Here is a 19989-nt window from a genome sequence, read left to right as displayed (position 1 = left end):
TTTTCACTCATGCAAAACAAAAAGTGTCACACGAGATGATGAAAAGCGCATTTTATACCTTCTTCTTACGTAGAAGAATATGGAGCAAGTCACACCGTAAATTGCATGGAAATTTCATGTACTGTTTTATCATGACAACCTTGGAATTTTTTTCTTTCTAGTGTTCCTCAACAACACGTTGAGAGTTGACAAAGTAAGTTGGGGTGCTCCACATCATCTGACCAATTAAACATAATTTCTTACTAATACTTCATTACAAACTCAAGTTTTTTATTATTATTTTTATATTAGGGTTAGTAAATAGCTTGCAAGCCAAGCCACGTTAAGCAGTGATGACATATGATCTTGCGATAGAGCGATTGCTTGATCAGATAATTCTCTAGAAAATTAGGTTAAATTATTATAGAAGTTGATTAATTATATTATAATACAGACCACCTTAATTTCAAAACTTGACTAACATAATTCTCTAATATTTCTGTGTCAAATGGGGTTCATGGGGGTGAAATGACCATTTTGCCCAAGGACAACAAATATGAAGTCGAAAATGGGCAGGGCATATTTAGTCATTTCCTTGATCGTACTTAGGGGTTGTCAATGGATCTGCTACTGATCGGATCCACCTATGTCACGCTCACTATTTGTTTAGATCCCTTCTCGACTGGATCCTTTTTGGAGTGTTTTTAGGTCCTACTTTCTGAGTCTAGATCATGATCTGTTTCAAATCGAACCTAGGTCCTTAAATTGGTTACAATCCAAAATAATTTCGCACCTTAGGAAATGGATCCAATGTACACAGTCCAGATCCAATTGCTATGCCCAAATCCTGTCCATTAAGGTTCGAACCCCTTTGATCAATCAGATTGTCTAGATCCATTGACGCCCCTAATCTTATGGTGCATTATATAAAGTGCAGATCTCAATACCTGATTAACCTGATTAAAAGACGGTGAAAATATTACTTGCCCAAAAATATTGGAAACAACTACCTGATTCACTAGTTGGTTTTTGTCGGTTGGGATTGTTCTCAGAGGGCTCCATGATGGTAGTTATGGGTGGTTTCTCCTAATTAGAAGAAAAGAAGATAGAAGAGCAGTGAAAATACTGCCCTAATCGAAATTTCGCTCTCTCTTTTGATGCTTGGGAGAGATGAGAGATTGTGCTGAGGACGTTGTTGGTCTGTATCATTAGATGGCTATTTATATTTGCATTTGTGGGGCCGTTTATGTAAATGAGGACGACAAATATGGAATGTCATGCCTGGGCCAACCTTATCTTTCTCATGGCACAAGCAAACCTTTGTCTTTCTCATAAGAGGCTTCGACTTGAATACATTGCCTTTTTAAGGGCTTTTTGGACTCTGCGTGGTTGGCTTGGTTAGTGTGGTTTTGCTTGAAATATTTCCGTATTTGCAATTGCTTGGTCGGCTTGGTTAGTATGGTTTTCCTTGAGCATTTTCCTTATTTGAAAAGAAAATTGTAAACCTACAAGAGTAGTCGGCGTGATCTTCTTGGTTAGCATGGTTTTCCTTGAAATATTTCCTTATTTGCAATGGTTTGGTCGGCTTGGTTAGTGCGGTTTTGCTTGAAAATTTTTCTTATTTGCAAAAAAATTGTAAACCTACAAGAGGACTCGGCGTGGTCGGCTTGGTTAGCGTATGCGGTTTTCCTTGAAGTATTTCCTTATTTGCAATGGCTTAATGGTTTTCCTTGAAAATTTTCCTTATTTGCAAAAAAAAATTGTAAACCTACAAGAGGACTCCGCGCAGTCGGCTTGGTGCTATTTCCGTATTTGCAATGGCATGGGTCGGCTTGGTTGGTGTGGTTATCCTTGAAAATTTTCCTTATTTGCAAAAAAAAAAAAATTGTAAATTGTGGACCCCGATCCGAGAGAGGCGGGGGGACGAGCCCCCCAGAGAGTCTCTAGATCATCCACGTGAAGGAGAGCTCCACCAAGGAACTCTCGAAAGAGTGCCCCTCACAGCATGAGTGGCGATGTAAAGTGAGATACCTCTCGATTCGGGGACTAGCCCGGATTCGAGGCGTACCTTAAACAAAGAAAGAGTCGTCATCCAAGGAAGTAGGCCCTGGATCCCATGCTGTGCTCTATCACAACAGATAACCAGGGATACAAAAGGTCCGTGCCTGATGACGAATGGAGAAGGGGTTAGGCGCCCCCAATTCGCCCAAGTGCAAGGACCTGGTCTCTTATGCCATTTATTATTTATTTTGAAGAGTTTTGGGCAAAAATCATGCGAAATGGGAACGAATATCCCCGAGATAACGTCTAGCTAATCATGCATGTCTCGGAGATGAATAAGAAGCACACAGAAAAGAAAATGAAAGACATGCACCTAAGAATAGCTAGGTTATGAGTGTCATGCCTAATTGATGTCTAAGTTCTGATAGGCAAACACATGCATGCTAAAGCTAAAGGTATAGGGTCTGTACAGGAAAGTAAGAAAACACAGCAAAACATACAATATGACAAACCCTAGACTCTACACACGACTCGACACGACAAACCCTAGATTCTAATGCGATACTTGACTTAGATCAAGATGGCCATCCATCCTGGCTGCACTACGTATCCCGGCCTCGGAAAGAATCAGAGTCAACGTAGTTCGGCGACCTATGCTAAACTACAATGCCTAACCCTCTAGGACAGCTATCCTAGACTCGATCAACTAGACCTGACTAGTTTTTAAAGCTTCTTGTGCCATTACTTAAGTTCAAGTGAATGGTAATTTTTAGGACTCTCAATATGCCCTAACTAATGCAAGTGGACCCTACACCCTATGTGTGACTAGGCTGTGTGTCCTAAGGAAAACCATGGGCTCTCTAAGTGCGTCCTAGTCTAGCCATCGGCTCGACTAAGTGTCTAACCGACCACGACTCGAGGCCTCCTAACTCTGAGGACACTCACACGACAGGACTCAACATATCAACACAAACATGACAGACTCCTAACTATAAGACACCCCAAACGCCTAGGACAGACTCCTAACTCTATGGGAAGATCTTTTGAAAATTATTGGTAAGGTTATTTTGAAGAATTTTTGTAGTTTTGGAAAGTTCGAAAGGTTTTGAAGCTTATAGAAGTTTTTGAAGTTGTGAAAGTTGTGGAAGTTGTGAAGTTGTGAAGTTGTGACTGAACTCGGGATGCCAGCTGCAAGCCCGAGCTGCCTACGTACCCCTCAGCTAGGGATCAAGCCATCCGTAGTTCGGACCAGATAGCGAGAAATATTTGTAAAAAATGGTTATGTAAAAATGGTGACTGGACTCAGGATGCCAGCTGCACGCCTGAGCTGCCTACGTACCCCTTAGCTAGGGATCAAGCCATCCGTAGTTCGGACCTGATTTTCCTAACTACACTCTAATGACTCGAGATTTTTGAGATTTTTTGATGTTTTTAATATTTTTGACTCAACAGAACAGAATCCTATCATCATAAGCGCAGGATAGGCTCCTGATACCCCACAGAGGTTGGACAGCATCCTATACTTTGCGGGGGAAATGAACAGAATCACGACTCTGCAAGGGTTGGACAGCATCCTATACCTTGCGAGAGCGGATAAAAAATCACATGACTTGATGAGAGGATGGACAGAATCCTAACCCCTATGATGATAGGACCGACTCTTGAAAGACTGAAGGACTGACTCCTATGCTGAAGACTGATTCTGAAAGATGGAAGGACGGAATCCTAAACTTTAGGAAGGGATAGGACAGAATCCGAAACTCTACAAGGGTAGGACAGACTCCCAAACCCTGGGATGGTAGGACAAACTCCTAAACTCTCTATGACTGACTCTAAAGAGGAAGAAATCCCTTAACCTGCGAAGACTCTAAGGCAGGAAGGGAAGGGGGTGGCTCAAGATACATTCCGTCTTAGCCCTCACCTGAAGGAGATGAAAACTTCGAAAACTAAATCCCACAACTGCAAGGTGTAACGCAAAACGGGTCTTGAAGGGAGTTCGTGATTGTCACGGAAATTTTAAAAAAAATGACCTCTTGGAAGCATAGGGGAAAATACAAATGGAATAAATCCTACCCCTCTTTACAAATTAATAGACTATCAGAACCGTCTAAATTTATAAGCAACATTGAAGGTTTCCATTGCAAAAAGTCATCACGACTTAAGGTAAGCTAGATTGGACCTCAAATTAAAAGATCTTCTCTCAATTGGGTTGATACCCAACTTACTGTTCATCCATTTTATCATGCTTAGCTTTTGTATTATTAACTTCATACTTGCTTCAATAGTGATATCTTAACAAGGGAAATCACAGACAACTGAATAAAGAATTCAGTACAAGGAGGATACAAGCCACTCTCATACCAACAAATGATGACGGGCCATTGCAAAAGTGAAGTAACATTTTGAAACACAAACTACATGACCCTGTAAAAGAGCTCTTAAAATTTTGCAAAAGGGGATTTTAAATGAAATTAGCAGAAATCCACAAGGTAGAAGTCATAGACACAATTTACTCTAATAAACCCAGACCAACCATGCTTGAATTGAGATGAAATGAAGTTACCTGAGCTTTGACAGAGATATGAGGGTGGAAATGATGCCGAGGGTTTGCAGGTAGGAGATTCGGCACCAGCGAGAAGAGGCCGAAGAATCTGGCCGGAAAATATGATGGATCCCTCTTACTCTCTCTCTCTCTCTGCTGGGATCTCCTCTGCAAACGGAAAGAGTTGATGCCAATTGATGGATTCCCCGAAATCGCAAAGGACAACAATCGGAACCGAAGAAGATCAAAGATGACGGCAACGTCGAGGTATAGCCATTAAAGAGTTTTTAAATGAGCTCGGGTAGTAGGATCTAAGAGGTGAAAATGGGTTAGAGGTATGTGAGTGGAATGAGAGCAATGGAAATGGAAATAGGGTTTGCAGAGTGGGCAATGGAGGTGAGGACAGGAGATGAATTGGGTATGGTGGCTGAGATGGCAGTGGTGAGTTGTAGAGATTGAAGACGAGGTGGGGTCAAGCAGCGATGGTGGTGAACAGAGCTCCGGCAATGTTGTCGAAGAAGGAGATCCAAAATCTCCCAGCTCTCTCTCTCTCTCTCTCTCTCTCTCTTTTTCTGTATTTTACTAAACAAAAATGGGGGTTTTCAACAGAGGTGGGTTGAGGTGGGTTTCTGGATATGGGTTTTCGAAGTGGGGTTTGGGGAAAATGGTAGAGGGTGGTTGGTGGCGGTGGAGAGATGGAGATGAAGGTGGAGGATGGTAGATGGAGGTGGAATAGGCTTGCCGGAGAAGAAGATGGATGAAGAGGGTTTGGGGAAAATGGTGGGAGTGGAGGTGGCTTGTGGGAGTGAAGAAGAGATGAGGCCGCAAGTTGCAGAGATGGAAGGGGAAGAAGGAGGTGGTGGGCGACTTGGTCTTTGCCGGATTTCGGCCGGAGGAGGAGATGGGTAGCTTGCCGGATGTGGGTTTGGTGGTTGGGTTGCTGGTAAGGGATGGAGGTGGAGGTTAAAAATGGGTTTGGGTCGGAAATGGCAGAGGATGGGTGGCTGTGGAGGAGGCTCGGCCGGAGGTGGAAGAAGGTGGTGGATGATGGGTTTCTGGAATGGGTTTAGGCTGGCGATGGCGGCTGCAATTGTGGAGAAGAAATGGGTTTTTTAATGGGGTTTTGATAGAGGGTTTAATGGGGGTTGAAGACGATGGTGGTGTGGATGGGGGAGGTTGCCGAGAAGGGGGTTTGATGGTGGTGGTGGTAGATTGGGTTTTCGAGAATGGGTTTTGAGAAAAACGGCTGAGGTGGAGAAGAGGGAGGAGATGTAGAGGTGGTGGGATAGGCTTGCCGGAGAAGATGGAGGTGGGGTAGGGAGCTCCGGCGGATTTGCCAAAATCAATGGAGATTGGGTGAAGATGGGGTACGGTTTTGGAAGAGGCTTGGTGGTGGGGTGAAGATCGGTTGGCGGCTCTTCCTCCTCCCTCTCTCTGTTTTCTTTCTTGATTTTTTTTCCTTTTTGCAAAAATGGGGCCTCCCCTCTCTAAACCCTAGTTCGATGATATATAAGGGAAAATGATGAATTTTCTTCCCCCCCATCCTCCTTGGACAACCACCATCTAATGCATTTGAACTACTCTTTTCCTCAATAGGGGGGGTGCCTGAGAAGCAATGGGACTAATATTTTGAGTCTTGTTACGCCATTTGGGGTTAGTAGTGGCACACCCTTTGGTTCTATAAACCACCCCCTCCTACTTTAGATAAGGGAAATGATAACAGCACAGCCAAGATTTGATAATCACATCAATTTAGCTCGTCTTGTCTGCCATTTCTCACTCGATTTCCGCAAAATTTTGCGGGCGCATTCCTTGGGGTTATGACAATCTTTTGGGAGTTTCGCACCAACTAATGAATACAATGGATTGGTAAAAACTCAGGTTCTCTGCTCATTTGGACTCACTTTCTCAAAATTTTATTCAACTTCATGAGTTTTATTCGACTTTGGGGATTTTAGGGCCTTGTCAAAATGGGGTGTCTACATAAACCTACTAGAGTATCTCGACGCATTACTTTTTTTCCTAAATTTTTCCCCATATTCACATGAAAGAGAACTTCAGAGCCGCCACCTAGGTTAGGACCTAGGACCCGTATCTGCTTTTCGATGAAACGAGGATAGGAATCCGAGTTTCGTTGAAAGAGCAGTAACCGCAGTTGTACTCTAGGTAGGGTGCCTAGAACCCATAATTTTGCTCTGTTTGTTATGGCTTGGGTCCTTACAGAAATCTAAGTAAAGGTTATGGTTACATTCGGGGAAGGTGTTATGCGCCCCCCATGCCCAGGGTAAACCTAGTATCTTGGCTTTTCCTGGGGGTTTTGATGATCTACATCTCTATCCAGGATGAGTGATTCCTCGGAGTCGACGAACCAATCGGCCCTCGTAATGATGTCCTGGAGAGTGCGAGGGGGCTCGACATGAAGTGAGAGCTTCAAATCTTGGTTCATGATGGCAGCTTTTGAGGTCATTATCAAGATCAATGTTGGTGATTTGAATCACTTGAGTGTTAAATCAGCTCATGAAACTCCGTAGTGTCTCGCCTTTTGCTTGGTACAACGCAATCAAAGCGTCGAGACTGGTCTACGTCGGGACTGCTTGTTTGCAAAATAGGAGGAAAATTGCCTACCTAGCTCATGAAATGACCCGATGGAATTAGGTTTCAAACTGGAACACCATGTATTGGCATTTCCTTTCAATAACGAAGGTAAATATTTGCACATGAAACCATCGGAAGCACCCCAGAGATGCATTATCCTCCAGTAGATCTTGAGAAACTCCAACGGATCAACAGTTCTATCATATGACGTAAAATAGGCCAGATCGAATGTTGGATCTACTGGAGCAGACATTATTTTTGAAGTAAAAGGTGAGATCGGTTCCTTCTCTCACTCATCGAGGAGATTGATATTGTAAGGAGCTTTAATCTCTTGCCTAACTTCTCGGAGCTGGCTCTCTAGTCTAGCGATCCGATCGTAGTTCAATCCCACTACCGGAGTAACTGGATATGCAGTGATCTGTCGATCTAAGGTTGTAGGTGCACTATCTGGGAGTCTGGTAGGAAGTGATGTTGTCTATTGGAGTTTCGGCGATTTTCTGGTAGATCACTGGAGTAATTAGTTTGCACCAGGCTTGTGATGGAAACGGAGGCCGGCGCTCTCGACGACGTCTTCCACGGGGGTGATAATCCTCTTGAGAGTCTTCACTATCGTCCAGATCTGCTCTAGGAGGAGATCGAGTAACCAGAGGTTCTGCTTCCCTTGGAATATCTAGTGAGGGCGGTAATTGGCAAAGGATCTCACTGACTTACCGGGAGATATCGTTATACATCTCTATGGTTGGGACATTGTTATAGTGATTGGATCCCGCTAGAGATTCCTCTGTCTAAGGGAGATGTTGCTTGTTTGGTGGGGGGAGATGAACATTATTGGTGGAGCCGTGATTAACTTGACTTCTCGTCATTACTCTGTCATCTTGCTTGGAGATTGGATTCTTCATCGCTGCATGAAACTTTCTGGAGAACGATGAGGTCCCAGGGATGGCGCCAATTTGTTAACACTAATTTCCATCTTGATGATCGTACGGTTGGTAGAGTTCCGCCGTTAACTTCTTGCACTTACAGAAAAAGGTGAAAGATCCCAGAGATCTAGCTACAAAAGATCTCAACTAGCTCACAACTAAAAATTAATGTTTACAAAAGAAAGCTAAGAGTAGAAACATGACAAGAAGTAGGAATTGAACTAAGAACATAAACCTTTTACCGATCGAAGTTCCTCACGGAGAAAGATGGAGATGAAGATCCAAGAGCTTACATCAAAGAAAGGTCTTGATCACCTCTAGAATTCTGGAGAGTGTTTATGTTCTCTTCCCCTCTCTTCCCCTCATCTGAGTGGGAGAGTCCTCTTTTAAAGGGAGTCATACATAATACCCTAGTGTAAGGCCTATGTGTCTCTTCTCAATTGGTTACGAAGTTAACAGAACTATATTTGGTGTATGTGTTAGTTGAAGCCCAATGTCTTAATCACATGATTGTGAGATCCGATCTCTAACAACTTCGGCTGACGTGGCAAGTGAGATCGTGGAGTCCGTTATCAAAGGAAAGTGAAAGATGCATGATTTACTATGAGGCCATCTAATGGTTCCATGACACTTGTCTAGATCTGAAGAGCGGGTTCCAATTTTACCCCTAACAGATGGTTGGTTGATGTGATGACTCGTGTCCTGTGAAGTGGCGTGTGCCGGTGAAGTGGCGGACAAGCATCGTGTACGGCTCTGAGGGAGATGGACGTAAAGGGGTTAACAGGCGATGATTACCCAATATACTTTATGGGGGCCACGTGTCATAGATCGAACGGCCGCTCTAGCGGAGGATGGGGATGGGCTTGCGCCTGTCTGAGACTGCTGCACCTGGTCGCAACTCTGGGCTGCAGGGGACACCTTAAAGCGGATGCTAAGGGAGTGTCATGATCTTATCATCTATCCACCTTTTACCCCCATCACGATGCTATGGGGGAACCATCAAATCACTGCTTGCCACATGGTGTAAAGAGCAAGTGTGTTTCATTCATTTTGAAAAATAAAAGGGTAATTTTAGTAATTTTGGCAGCAAAAGGAGATAGAACGGTCAGGTTCTCTGATTTCTCATCTCCATGCTTCAAGTTTTTCAGTTTTTGAATTGGTTATACAGCCGGGTCCCTATCAATTTTTCTTTAAACGAGTTCGACCAGCTAGACAATTTCAATCTCCTTGAAAAGGGAAAACGACCATGATTCATTTTACTTGTGGCAATGAGTTTGGTGATCAGGACCGTTGATCTGATGGGTTATGAGAGGGCAGGCCAGTGGGTCAATCGAGGGCATAAGAGATAGCACATTAGGAAGATTGTGGCATGCAAAAATTCCATATCTTAATTAAAGAATCATAGAGGATGCCTTTTTCAAAGGTCTGGAATCATCTGATAAGGGTGAGACCAAGGGTGGTGTTACGCCCGGAATCGGTAACAGATAAGGCAGTGACATAAGAGCTGATCTGGCGAACCCTGATAGCTGGGTTGATAAAGAGGTGATGACCTGCACAACAGCACACGAGGTCAGAAGGCCAGCCCGGAGTCCTTGCTCCGGACGGGCACTTCGACACCCAAGTCAGTGAAACTGAACTGCCAAAGCGATGAATAGTGATTTTTTGGGATTCGCGTCCTTTACCTTGTCTTTATGAGGGCTATTTATAGCGGGACTTTCAGTGTAAGTTTGCTTGTCTTTTTGGGACAGGTGTCAACCCATGGTTGGGTGAGGCAAACAGATGATTCCCTTTTGGTTTGGCGCAATGACACGAATACCCTTTAGGAGATGAGGGCTTTTAGGGGTCTACCCTGGCGCCACGTGTCGCATGACGATTGGGGTTGTTTTGCATATCCCATCAGTAGCCCCCCAACTCTTCAAGTCATTGTAATGACTTGGAGAAGCGCCTTTGAGCGTCATACTGGAAGTGGCCCAGTCTTTCATGAACTGGGGACTGGATTCAGTGGTTAACATTTAGTGAGGTTAAACTTGTTCAGAGTGGCATAGGTTGATCTGGAAAGTTGGTGCACGTGTTTAATACGGAGGCTGGTGGGGTCTTTCCAGAATGGCCAGGTATGGTCTGAGTATTTCTTCAGAGCTGAGGCCGGTTGATTTTACAAGAACGGCCTGAGACGATCTGATGATTCATTCAGAGCTGAGGCCGGTTGATTTTACGAGAATGGCTTGAGACGATCTGATGATTCATTCAAAGCTGAGGCCGGTTGATTTTACGAGAAAGACCTGAGACGATCTGATGATTCATTCAAAGCTGAGGCCGGTTGATTGTACGAGAACGGCCTTAGACGATCTGATGATTAATTCAGAGCTTAGGCCGGTTGATTTTACGAGAATGGCCTGAGACGATCTGATGATTCATTCAGAGCTTAGGCCGGTTGATTTTACGAGAACGGCCTGAGACGATCTGTGATTCATTCAGAGCTTAGGCCGGTTGGATACAGAACGGATCCCTACGATCTCAGTTTTATCGTTTTAGTGGATTACGTTATAACCACCACGGCCTGAGACGATCTCATTTTTTGTCGTTTAGTGGATTGTGTTATATCCACCACGGCCTGAGACGATCTCATTTTTGTCGTTTAGTGGATTGCGTTATATCCACTACGGCCTGAGACGATCTCATGTTTGTCGTTTAGTGGATTGTGTTATATCCACCACGGCCTGAGACGATCTCCTTTTTATCGTTCAGTGGATTGCGTTATATCCACCACGGCTCGAGACGATCTCATATTTATCATTTAGTGGATTGTGTTATATCCACCACGGCCTGAGACGATCTCCTTTTTTTCGTTTAGTGGATTGTGTTATATCCACCACGGCCTGAGACGATCTCATTTTTGTCGTTTAGTGGATTGCGTTATATCCACCACGGCCTGAGACGATCTCATTTTTGCCTTTTAGCGGATTGTTATATCCACCATGGCTTGAGACGATCTCCTTTTCTAGGTGAGTATATATTTACTCATTCCCTATTTGAATCTCCCATACTTGATGGTTTTTTTTACTTATTCCCTTTCCGGCTTTCCCCCCATTCCAGTCTCATTCCTGGTTCTTGGCTCTTCTTTTTTCGAGTCTGCATTGAATACACTGACGCGTGGCGTTAAATGGGTGGCGGACACGGCCGGCCGTCTGACAGGGATGAGTATAAAAGGGGCCTGCGGGGCCTCATTTTTACCATTCGTAACTCTCATTTTTACCTTTGCTCTGCCAGCGCGGTTCCTTTTGGTCAGTTCGGTGCGGGTTGCTTGAGTTCGAGGGTTAGATTACCCATAGGTAATTTTCCAGTCTGATTTTTATTTTTCTTTGGCCTCATATGAGTAGTGAAAGTTCAAGTTCAGAGTCCGGTTCGGGGTCTAGTTCGGAGTCCGGTTCACGGTCTAGTTTGTCTTCAGGAGGGTCTTCTTCCTCAGGCGGAACCAGTTCGGGTTCGTCGAAGAGGACAACATCGGTATCAAATTTGAAGGGGCAAGGATCCATGGCTGGTCGACTAGACGATGTGTGTGACGAGGAGTATGTAGACGTAGGATCGGATGAGGTCATTGTTGACCTGAATCAAAGTCCTATTCGGGTAGCGAATCCGGACTCCCCTACTATCGTCAGTAGTGGAGCCGAAGACGATGATGAGGAAAGTAACCATGAGAGGAGAGCGTCGGTCTCTCTTGCTGGGAGTAGAGTAGTCGAGTTATTTTGGCTTCAGCGAGAATGGAGGGCGGTGTTAGAGAGGGTACCGCAGCCGCTCAGGTGGAAAACACACTTGATGCTTCCCGACTCGTAGACGGTACTGTATTCCCGCACTATTTACCTTGAGGGTGGCTATAGAGGGGGATAGGGCGTGTAATGATAGCGTTGATTTGTGCATATATGAGGAGGCCATGAAGGCCGGTCTTAGGTTGCCGATAAATTCATTTATAGCAGCCGTGCTGAGATTCTATGGTCTGGCCCCCGCTCAAGTTGCGCCAAACTCGTGGAAGACTATAGCCGGCTTTGTTTACCTTGTGCGGTTCCATCTTCAAAGGAATTTGTCTGTGCCCCTTTTTAGGAGGTGCGCTCAACTGAAAAGCCATCGACTGGGAGGTTGGATTTATATTAGCCAACGTGCTGAGATGAGGATGATCACTGGCATTCCTACCTCCATTCATACTTGGAAGAGCAGGTTTTTCTAAGCCAGCTGCGAGGGAGGTTGGCCGGTCTCCACAAATTGGTCTTTTGTGAATACGAAGGCCATGAGTCGCAAACCGGCTTTAGATGACGAGGATGAAGTCACTTTAGGAATGATCCGTGATGAGATCCATAAGAACGGTCTTATTCACTGCTCGGAATTCTCCAGGGAGGAGGTTTTGGTCGAGATCGGGATTAGTTCCGCTTCCCAAACACGTAGGTGCCTTAGGCTGTTCTCATATATTGTTCATCACCATTTTTTTTTAATGCCGTTCTCATTTACTTGTATTCTTTGCAGAGATGCAGAAGCAATCGGCTCGTGAGAAAGTCCACCAGTCCATCCTCGGTAAGAGCGGAGGTCAGAAGAGGAAGCCGACTGAACCGGTTGCTCCAACTGTTCAGGGTAAAGAGAAGGCCGTCCTTGTTGGCAAGGGCGTTACAGCCTCTAAATCCGCAAAGTTGACCCTGGGGTCGTCGGTTGGTGGAATCACCCGTTCTGGAGATGATACGCCCATCATTGGCTTGGAGGCGACGCCTACAAATCGAGCTGGGGCTGATAGCACCTTTTGTCCGAAGTGGGGAGTAAAGAAGGACGACTGCGACTTGGACGATGCTTGGGTGGCTCAGGAGATTGTCTCTAGAAGCTGTTTGCACAAGGATCGGCTTCGTATTCTCCACCAAAATAATGAGACGGTCGAGGCCGGTGGCTTTAGTGCTCTTTATCATGTATTTCTTCTTGAAATATTCGGCTTGTTCGTCTCTTTTGGTCTGCAACTTGGAGCCTTACTTTAGTTCCTCATGTTTTCTTCAGCTACAATGTTACTGGAATGATCTGACGACTAAGTTTGCCTACTTTTCCAAGACACTGACTTCGTCTGAAGAGAAGGTTGGTAAGCTGGAGAAGGACAAGGCCGGTTTAGAGACGGCTGTTACGAAGGCGAGGGCTATCATAGAACGCCTGACCGGAGAACTGAATGACCAGAAAGAGCTGACGAAAAAGGCCATTGGTCTGGCAGAAAAACAGCAACTGAAATACAAGTCTAATCTGGAGAAAGCGGTGAAGGCCAAAGAAGACGAGCTAATTGAACTAGTTGCTGAGTCGTTTAGGGATGGCTTTGATGAGTGTAATCCCTCGTTAAGGCGAAGTTTTCGGACTTGGAGCTCGAGGACGTGCTACTTCCCCTGTCCACCGAAGATGACCAAGAGACTGGTCAGGGTCGATCCGTTCATGAAGCCGAAGTCCCTGCTTCAACTCAGACCGACCCGATCTCAGGTCCGGGGACCGGTGACGCCGCTCAATGAATACCGATCTCACTTCAGCTTGTCATGTAATTCTCTTTTTTTTTAATCATTTTCTTATGCCGGCCTTGAGCCAAGATTACCATGCCTATGGGGCTCTTTTTGGAAGAAATATACTTTGTTTATTTCTCCAAGTGCTTGAGTTCGTTAATGTACGCTTGTTTTTAATCCGCTTACTTTACTTTGGGAACGCATGTCGATTGAAGGCTACATTGTTAAGTTCAGCAATAATGCCAATGGAGACGATAAGCCCATCGTTTTTTTTTTTTTAAATGGACTTATGACATCCTGACCAGAAATACATTCCCGGTCTAAATGGAAATGGTCGAAGTGAACCGAGTTAGCCCGATTATCCCGACCAAGTTAACGGAAATGATGGCGAACCAAGTTAGCGTTAGTGCGAGATGAATGAATTTGCAAAATCCCGTGATATTTTCAATAATTGCACAAATCTTAGGGCGACTACATCTGTATACATTTTTAAGGATGCTCCTTTGACGGGCTACTAGTAGTACTTCCTCAAGTTCTTGGAGTTCCAAGCATGAGGGAGCTGGTTCTCGTCGAGGGTCTTCAACTTGTAACTGCAGGGCCGGATAACTTCGACTACTTTGTACGGCCCCTCCCAAGTGGGGGAGAGTTTTCCGGCCTTTCTTGGCTGGGATACTGCAGCTCTCCTCAGGACCAGGTCACCCACACGGTATTCTCTGGGGCGGATTCTGGTGTCGTGGTAGCGGGACACCCTCTGCTTATACGCTGCTGATCGTATTTGAGATTCTTCACGTACTTCCTCGAGTAAGTCTAGATTGGCCCGGAGCTCGCCTCCCTTTAATTGTTCGTTGAAGCAGGTTACACATGGTGAGGGAACCCCGATGTCAATCGGGATTATGGCTTCGGTTCGAAAATTTAGGTTAAAAGGGGATTCTCCCGTAGCTGAACGCGGAGTGGTGCGGTATGCCCATAAGACATGGTACAACTCATCGGCCCATCGTCATGCCTTCTCATCTAATCTTTTCTTGATGCCTTGGAGGAGGATTCTGTTCGTGACTTCTGTCTACCCATTGGTTTGAGGATGGGCGACGGATGTGAATTGCTGCTCGATCTTGAGGTCTGCACAGAATTTTCTGAATTTTTTGTTGTCGAACTGCTTGCCGTTGTCCGTTATAAGGGCTCGGGGGATTCCGAACCGGCAGACCACGGATTTCCAGAAAAATGCTTGGATATTTTGTTCAGTGATTTTAGCAAGGGGCTCTACTTCCACCCACTTCGTGAAGTAGCCTATTGTGACTACCACGAATTCTCGCCCTCCAGGAGCCGGTGGAAAGGGCCCCAGGAAGTCCATTCCCCATATAGCAAATGAGAGTGGGCTGATTATGGGGGTCATTGGAACAGCGGGTTGGTGACTGACGGATGAGAATTTCTGACAGTTTTCGCATTTCTTTACTAGGTCCAGAGCATCTTGCCTCAGGGTCGGCCAATATAGGCCCCTAAGCAGTACCTTGATGGCCAACGCTTTGCCCCCTAGATGTTCTCCACAGATCCCTTCATGAGTCTCCTGGAGTGTGTAGGCAGCATCGCCGGGTCGGAGACATTTTAGGTATGGGAGGGTATACGATCTTTTGTAAAGACTTTCTCCGTCGAGTGAGAATCTCGCCGATCTCTGGGTGACCTGTCCTGCTTTCTTTTTCTCTTCGGGGAGTTTGCCACTGCACAGGTAATTGATAATGTCGTCCATCCAGCACGGTTCCTGATCTATTTGCATTACTTCGACGACTTCACTTTCAATGCTGGATTTTTTTAGGAATTCCACACATGTTTTCCAGAGCGGTATACCCGGAGGCCGCGAGTTTGGAGAGTATATCTGCTTTCTCATTCTCCGTTCTCGGGACACGCATTACTTCAAAGCTTGTAAACTTGTCGGCAAGTGCGCGAACTTGTGCCAGGTATTTGCGCATGCGGTCGTCGCGCGCCTCATATGATCCATGTATCTGTTTAACGACCAGCTGTGAGTCGCTGTACGCTTTCAATCTTCGGGCCCGAGTTTGGATTGCCAACTTCATTCAGGCCAGAAGCACCTCGTACTCCGCCTCGTTGTTTGACGCCTTGAACCCGAACCTCACGGCGTAGTCCACGACGAAGCCCCTGGTCCTGTGAGGATTAGCTCTGCTCCGCTTCCCAAGTGATTCGATGATCCATCCACATGTAATTCCCAGAGCGGCTCTTCCATCGCTTTGTCTTTTTCCTCGGCACTTCCATTTCCGATTGTTTCTTCCGTAGTCTCAGCTTCTTTATTTAGAGGTTGATCGGAGGTCGCATTGCTTTGCCCCCCGGGTGCCTTGTCGGCTTCTTCAGCCGGAGGTTGATTCTTTCGTCATCAGCCGGCATAGTGCATTCAACAATGAAATCGGCTAAGACTTGGGCCTTTACCGCCAGCCGGGGCAGAATCCTAATGTCGAATTCGCTAAGTTCTACCGCTCACCTAACTAGCCGTCCTGAGGTGTCTAGGCGATGGAGAATTTGCCTGAGCGGTTGGTCGGTCATAACTTTGATGGTGTGGGCCTGGAAATACGGCCTGAGTTTTCTGGCACCCATAATAAGAGCGTAAGCCAACTTTTCCGCCCTTTGATATCTGGTCACTGCCTCCTGTAAAACTTTGCTGATGTAGTAGATCGGTTTCTGTTGGTTCTGGTCTTCTCTGATCAGAACAGCTGCCAACGCTACCGGACTCGCCGACAGGTACAATGTCAACTCTTCACCAGGTTCAGGTTTGCTCATCAGGGGTGGTGCCGATAGGTATGACTTCAGTTCTTCAAAAGCACTTTGGCATTCCGGAGTCCATGGGGCTGCTTTAATTCCCTTGATCACGTTGAAGAATGGCAGGCATCTTTCCGCCGATTTAGAGATGAAGCGTCCCAGCATGGCTACCATCCCCGTCAGCTTTTGAATTTCCCTTATGGTGGTGGGGGGAGTTAGACCGACCACTGCCTGAATTTTCTCCGGGTTGGCCTCTATCCCTCTCTGGCTGACCATGAATCCAAGAAATTTTCCCGCAGCGACGCCAAAAGTGCATTTAGAAGGGTTCAGCTTCATGTTGTGTTTCCTCAGGACCTGGAATGCTTCTTCCAAATCGGGTATGTGACTGGAAGATTCCTTGCTCTTTACTAGCATGTCGTCTACATACACCTCCATGTTGCTTCCGATTTGTCCTCTGAAAATCTTGTTAACCAATCTCTGATATGTTGCTCCGGCATTCTTTAGGCCGAAGGGCATCACACGGTAGCAATATATCCCCTGGTCGGTTACAAACGAAGTCTTGGGAATATCTGCTTCATACATGCGAATTTGGTTGTATCCGAAAAATGCATCCATAAAACTTAGAAGCTCGTGCCCCGCGGTGGCATCTATTAGTTGGTCGATCTTGGGCAGCGGATAGCTGTCCTTGGGGCAGGCTCTGTTTAGATCGGTGAAGTCTATGCAAATTCTCCATTTTTCGTTGGTTGTCTTCACCATTACCACATTGGCCAGCCAATCAGGGTACTTGATCTCCTGTATGAAATCAGCCCTTAGGAGTTTCTCCACCTCCTCTCTGATCGCTCGTTGTCTTTCTGGGATGAAATGCCTTCTTTTTTGCTTTACCGGTGTGCAGGTGGGGTCAACGCTGAGTTTGTGCATAATAACATCGGGATCTATCCCGGGCATATCAGCGGGCGTCCAAGCGAATACGTCTGCATTTTTCCGCAAAAACCGGATTAACTCTTCTCGGGAATCGTCAACCAATGATGACCCTATGCTAACCAGCTTTTCCTGATCATCTTCGTACAACGCGATTGGGATCAAGTCTTCTGCGGGCTGGTTTACAGTAGCCCGGGTTCGTCTCTCAAGTCCTGCAATTCGATTGTTAATGCCTCCGTTGCATTTTTTCCTTTTAGCGCGGTTGCGTAACATTCCCTCGATTGTGGTTGGTCGCCTTTCACCTCACCCACACCACTGGGTGTTATGAATTTCATCTTCTGATGGTAGGCGGAGGCGATGCCGCGGAGAAGGTTCTGCCCGGGTCTCCCTAAGATAGCGTTGTAGGCCGAAGTGGCCCTCACTACTAAGAAATTAACCATCGCAAAGGCCTGGTGGGGAGGTTCCCCGACTAAGACGGGAAGTTCGATCTGTCCCTTGACCTTGACTATCTCCCCGGAAAATCCGAATAAATCTGAGTTCACGGGCTTTAAACGTTCGTCCCCTATCATCATCTGCTTGAAGGCGTTGTAGTAGAGGATGTCTGCCGAACTCCCATTGTCCACCAAGATTTTCTTCAGTTCCCAATTAGCAACGAGCATGGTTATGACCAAGGCATCGTCATGTGGGAGGATCAAGTTGTCCAGATCAGCATCAGAGAAAGAGATCTCATTCTCTACTTTCAATTTTTTGTTGCTTGCATGAACTGCGTTGACCTGCCGAGCGTAGGCTTTTCGGGCGGCCGAGGAGGTTCCTCTTGTTGCCGGGCCCCCCATAATAATGTTTATTACTCCACTGGGTTGCGATCGTTACGGTTTTGACCTCGGGCTGCGAGGAGTGAGAGAGTCGCGACGGGCTTGTGGCGACCGTGGTCGCTGGGGGCTCTTCCTGCCCTGAGGACTTCTTTCTTGACGTTCTCTTCTATCCCCACCATGCTCGGCGTATTTCCGGAGATATCCCCTTTGGATCAGTAGCTCGATTTCTTCCTTGAGATGCCTACACTCATTGGTGTCGTGCCCATGGTCTTTGTGAAACCGGCAATACTTAGATTTGTCCTGCTTGTTCCCTTTCGTCAGCATTCTGTCCGGCCATTTAAGGAAATCTTCCCCTCTGATCGCGGCTAGTATGCGGTTTCTAGGTGTATTGAGGGGCGTAAAATTTCGCTCACTTCGCTCTGGGCTTCTTTCTTTTCTCATGGGCTTATCGTCCCTACGTTTTGTAGGGTTCTTTTCCTCTTCCAGAATTTTTCTCCTCCCGGAGTCCAGGGCCGCCAACGTTTCTTCTATAGAGATGTATTCTTCTACCCCCGCCATAAGATCCGCTAATGACTGCGGATTACGACGGGCTACCGTTCGGCAAAATTCAATCGATTTCGTACCCGCAAGGAGTGTATTCGTAGCCGTAGAAGGGTCTAAGTTCGGGACTTGCAGGGCTTCTCTGTTAAATCGGCTAATAGATTCTTTTAGGCTTTCACCATCTTCTTGACGAAGAGCCATCAGCGACGCCGCGGTCTTGCGTGGCCTTCGACTGCTCATGAAGTGCCTAACCAGGTCGTCGGCGAATTCTCTGAAACTATCTACAGAGTTGGGTTTGAGCCTTGAGTACCAGTCTCTCGCGTCACCAGTCAAGCTGGTTGGGAATGCCCTACAGAGGAATCCGTCGGAAGCCCCGTGCAGGAGCAGCATGGTTCTGAATGTCTCCAAATGATCTACCGGATCCGAGGTCCCGTCGTACTGTTGGACCGAAGGCATTTTGAACCCTTTTGGAGCTGGTGCGTTTAGCACGTTATCTGTGAAAGGATGACCGCTGGAGAACGATTTTATAGAGGACCGATGGTGGTTTTTAGCCAGCTCCTCGATCCGGTGATCAATCTCCTCGAACCTCCGTAACACGGGATCAGTGCTTTTTTCTGCCCGACTATATAGTCTAGCCTTCCTGTCTATGGTGGGGCTCGCCGCTAAATCCGAGCGGCTCTCCGAACTTCTCCCATGACGACCGGATTTTTCCTGTCCTGCACGACCGGCTCGGTGCCGGTGCCGTTGTTCCGATCGAGACCGGCATCTCCGATGAGGTTTTGTCTGCGCCTGTCTTGTTCGGGAGTGATGGTGACGTCTCGAATGAGAGTGAAGAGTGTGATCACGGCGGGGCTGAGCAGGCTCCTCTGCCGGGGGTTCCATCGTTAAATCAGGGGGTTGAGAGACCTCCGGGGGAATGCCTTGAGGGGCTTGCTGTACGAGGTTCTTGTATTGGTCGACCAGCGTAGTCATTTGTTGGAAAAGAATCTGAATTTGTTCGGGCGTAGGAGCCGAGATGGGGATTGACTGAGCGGGGGCTGGCCCCGTTGCTGCCGGATTGATGACGACCTGCGAGGCTCGTCGTTCTCCCCTTGTCACTTGTCGCGGTGCTGTTCGGACTGCCCGAACAGGAGGTGCTCGGGTACTCTTCCGTCCTGCCATTTTTCTTGAGACTTAGAACGGCTTCTCGTTCGGGTCCCACGGATGGCGCCAATCTGTTACGCCTGGAATCGGTAACAGATAAGGCAGTGACGTAAGAGCTGATCTGGCAAACCCTGATAGCTGGGTTGATAAAGAGGCGATGACCTGCACGACAGCACACGAGGTCAAAAGGCCAACCCGGAGTCCTTGTTCCGGACGGGCACTTCGACACTCAAGTCAGTGAAACTGAACTGCCAAAGCGATGAATAGTGATTTTT

This window comes from Tasmannia lanceolata, unplaced genomic scaffold (assembly GCF_043159265.1).
Source record: "Tasmannia lanceolata isolate RefF3 unplaced genomic scaffold, GAP_Taslan_0.1 ptg000015l, whole genome shotgun sequence".
NCBI lineage: Eukaryota > Viridiplantae > Streptophyta > Magnoliopsida > Canellales > Winteraceae > Tasmannia > Tasmannia lanceolata.
Note: the sequence above shows the minus strand (reverse complement) of the source record.